General features: G+C 41.2%; 1 protein-coding gene across 1 annotated transcript in view; it reads right to left on the minus strand.

Annotated features, from left to right (window-relative positions):
- The window catches only part of LOC142257045 (chemerin-like receptor 1), an 11,938-nt gene extending 11,818 nt beyond the window's left edge, over positions 1 to 120 (minus strand). Inside the window, exon 1 of the mRNA XM_075329100.1 lies at positions 71 to 120. The gene's annotated coding sequence lies outside the window, so the exon portion shown is untranslated. The remainder of the gene's footprint in view (positions 1 to 70) is intronic.
- Between the last annotated feature and the right edge of the window lie 4,354 nt (positions 121 to 4,474).

Genomic DNA, 4,474 nt, shown 5'->3' on the forward strand with positions numbered 1-4,474 from the left:
ACACGATGAAAGCAGAATTCTGCGCCCTGACCCAGGTTTACGGTTTATGGTTAACCCTTTCATTACTTACTTGTCTACCTCCACGATCCACTTCTTCTTATTACTTTTGAGGTTCGTCGCGATCTAAAAATATTCTCCAGAAAGGTGTGAGATATATAGACGCTCGGCCGTGACATCAGTTATTACATCAGATCCCGAGTCAGCGAAAAACTTACTGTCAATAGGAAATCCTCTTTTCCCTTAACCCCTTGAGCACCAAGCCAGTGATAGCTTCAAGGATTTTTTTTTCTGAGTTTTTTATATTTACAAAGCTGAGTTTTTGTTTGTTTTGGGGATGAACTTTCAATATTTTAGAAAGTATTTAAGGGAATGTTGCCCTTAAATTATTTTTCTTTAGAATGGCGGAATATATAAAAATACAACTCTCCTATAGTTTTAGTTTTTTTTCACTTTTTTTTCTTACCCTGTTTTACGTTTGTCATCATTTATATTGTAAATTTTATTGTGTGTCACAATAAGGAAATCTTACATCATTCGGATTTAGCATATTTGGGAAATCTGATTGACAACAAGAACACTGGGAAAACAAAAGAGGACCGGAGGCACCTAGAAGAGGATTAGAGGCTTTTAGAAGAGAACCAGAGGGACTTAGAGGAGGACCAGAGGCATCTAGAGAAGAATTGGAGGCTTTGAGAAGAGGACCGGAGGCACCTAGAAGAGGACTAGAGGCTTTTAGAAGAGAACCAGAGGGACTTAGAAGAGGACCAGAGGCACCTAGAAAAGAATTGAAAGAATTGGAGGCTTTTAAAAGAGGACGGAGGCACCTAGAAGAGAAGCAGAGGGACCTAAAGAGGCCTAGAGGACTCTAGAAGAGAACCAGAGTAACTTAGTATAGGAGCAGGGGCATCTAGAAGAGGAATAGAGGCACTTAGAAAAGGACTAGAGAAATCTAGAAGAGAACCAGAGTCACTTAGAACACGACTAGAGGCACCTAGAAGTGGATCGTAAGCACCTAGAAGAGGACCAGAGGCTTCTAGAAGAGAATCCAAACCACCTAGAAGAGGACTATAGGCATCTAGAAGAGTATGAGAGGCATCTAGACCAGTACCAGAGGCACCTAGAAGAGGATCTCAAGCTTCTAGAAGAGTACCTGAGGCACCTAGAAGAGGACCAGAGGCACCTAGAGAAGCACCAGAGGTACCTAGAGGAGGAACAGAGGCACCTAGATGAGGACCAGAGACATCTGGAAGAGCATTGGAAGCAAATAGAAGAGGAACAGAGGCATCTAGAAGAGAATCGGAGCCACCTAGAAAAGTACCAGAGGCACCTAGAAGAGGACCACAGGTATCTAGAAGAGTACCGGAGTCACCTAGAGGAGGACTGGAGGCACCTAATGGAGGACCAGAGACACCTAGAAGAGGACCGCAGGCACCTAGAGGAGGACTGGAGACACCTAGAGGAGAACCGGAGACACCTAGAGGAGGACTGGAGACACCTAGAGGAGGACCAGAGGCACCTAAATGAGGCCCAGGCATAGTAAGAAAGCTGATGAACATGAAGAGGTGAATATTATATCTTGAATAGTGATGAAAGAGGATGCTAGGAGGGGCGTGAATCGAGCACCGAGTATAATGGAAAAGCTTCCAAAAAAGTGCTCAATTTTCCTATTGAGTTCCATTACACTTGGTATACGACTTGCACCTCCTTGCTTTGAGTACCGAGCAGCTGAGCATGATAGTGCTCGCTCATCACTAATCTATAATATAAAGCTGAGTGTGTGTATGTGTGTGTATCCGCTAAAGGAATTTGTGCCATCGCATGTACAATCACAAAATGTAGCATAGACACTCCATGTGACTCAGGGAACATCATAGACTATGTTTTGAGGGGATTTTTTAACCCCGCACTTTACAGTTATTTGCCAAAAAACCTGCCTCCATTACAGTTAATAGAGCTGGGAAAGGAAAACAGAAACAGACAGGGAAAGAGATAGAGAGACAGACAGGGAAAGAGACAGAGAGACAAAGAGATAGAGAGAGACAGAAAGAGACAGACAGGAAAATAGACTGACAGGGAAAGAGACAGACAGACAGGGAAAGAGACAGAGAGACAAAGAGATAGAGAGAGACAGAAAGAGATAGACAGGAAAATAGACTGACAGGGAAAGAGACAGACAGGGAAAGAGACAGACAGGGAAAGATACAGACTGGGAAAGAGACAGACAGAGAGGGAAGGCGACAGACACGGAGATAAAGAGACAGACAGGGAAAGAGATAGAGAGATAGATAGGGACAGGGAAAGAGACAGACAGACAAAGACAGACAGACAGAGATAGGGAGAGAGACAGACAGGGACAGGAGAGAGACAGAAAGGGAGACAGACGGAGACTGGGACAGAAACAGAGAGACAGTTACTATCCCGGTACTACAGCTAGTCTAATATATAAAGCTGAGTATGTGTGTGTGTGTATGTGTGTGTGTGTGTGTGTGTGTGTGTGTGTTTGTGCGTATGTATGTCCGCTAAAGGAATCTTCACCGTTGCATTTAGAATTGCGAAATTTTGCACAGGCACCCCATGTGACTCAGGAAGCGTCATAGACTATGTTTTGATGGTAAAATTTAACCCCGCGCTTTACAGTTACTCTCCAAAAACCTGCCTCCATTAAAGTCAATGGAGCTTGGAGCTACAGGTCATTAATAGGAGTTCTGATTAGTTGCTATAAGAACAAAGGACATTGTTAGTATAAGAAGCTTTTGTGTGAAGTAATATGATTTTTGTGAAGAGATGGATAGAGAGAGGCAGGGAAAAAGACAGACAAAGGCAGACAGGGAAAGAGACAAAGGCAGACAGAAAGACAGGAGTAAAGTATAGAGGCACGGTCTGATAGAGCGCTAAGGAGGCCACAGTATTAGAATAATTTTTTTTAGAATTTATTGTTTTCTATCAGCCACAACGCGTTTCGATATACACAATATCTTCATCAGGTGGATATAAAACGGAATGTGGAGAATACTATTTAAAGGGACAGGTGCGATTCCATTGGTCAGCACCAAATTAATTGAAATGTTAACCCTTAATGTATCACAACCAGCCCTTCAACAATAATATAAAAGCTAATAAAAGATATTTAAAAAGGATTTTTCAAAAAGACTCTTTGCCATAAAAACATTATTTAAAAACACATGTGATAATATAATCATATAAATCATATATTAACTCCTAAAACTTAATACATAAAATCATGAGAACTTTTCAAAAAAATGATCTGAGTATGCCTGCACTACTAACATGTAATAATATTGTTATAATGTATGTCAGTGTGGGTAGATCAAGAATTTAAATTTATAAATTAGGGAATGGATATTCTTATTTTTAAAATTGCGTTAAATGTCTATTTAATCTCAACCACTGGGTGCATATGCCAGCACAATAGGTGTTGTGAATCGCTTTTCCAGCACAATAGGTGCTGTGAACTGCTTTTCCAGCACAATAGGTGCTGTGAACTGCTTTTCCAGAACTGACAGAAATAGCTATTGAATCTCAAAACTGGGTGCATATCCAGCACAATAGGTGCTGTGAATCATTTTTCCAGAATCCGAGCAGTGGAATCATACATGTGCCAGCACAATGAATGTTCCGATTGCGTTATTAAATGTCTATTGAATCTCAACCACTGGGTGCATATGCCAGCACAATAGGTGCTGTGAATCACTTTTCCAGCACAATAGGTGCTGTGAATCACTTTTCCAGCACAATAGGTGCTGTGAACTGCTTTTCCAGATCTGAAAAAAATGTCTATTAAATCTCAACCACTGGGTGCATATGCCAGCACAATAGGTGCTGTGAATCCCCTTTTTTTTTTTTTCCTTTTTTCTCCCCCAAACCCGAGCAACAGAATTCATTAAATCAATTCATTATTTGGCTACATTCTCAATAGTCATATTAAGACCCTCAGGGTGTAAGGTACCCAATCTGAATATCCAGTAACTCTCTCTTTTAATAAGTCTCTCGAACCGATCGGATCCGGAGTTATCTATGTGATCAATAATTAATAATCTCAATTGTTTGGGATCCTTCTGATGTGCAATTTGAAAATGTCGAGATAGACTGTGTTGTTGGAAGCCATTTTTGATATTGGACCTATGTTTATTCAACCTGGCGTGCATAGTTTGTACTGTACGGCCCACATACTGTAGACCGCACGTGCACTCAAGCAGGTAAATAACATAGGTGCTCTGACAGTTTAGGTGAAATTGAATGGGGAAAAGAGCATTTGTGGTCCGGGATGTAGAGCAAGTGATCTTATCACCAATAACCTCACAGCATTTACACCTAGAGGTGTTGCAGCGATAGTTTCCGTTGTTACTGGAAACAATGGTGGTTTTAGGAGAATCTTTAAAATTAGGATTACTTGGCGCTACTAGATTCTTCAAGTTTATATTCCTCCGGTAGATGATGGAGGGCTTAGGGGGGA

Source organism: Anomaloglossus baeobatrachus, chromosome 11 (assembly GCF_048569485.1).
Source record: "Anomaloglossus baeobatrachus isolate aAnoBae1 chromosome 11, aAnoBae1.hap1, whole genome shotgun sequence".
NCBI classification, from domain to species: Eukaryota; Metazoa; Chordata; class Amphibia; order Anura; family Aromobatidae; genus Anomaloglossus; species Anomaloglossus baeobatrachus.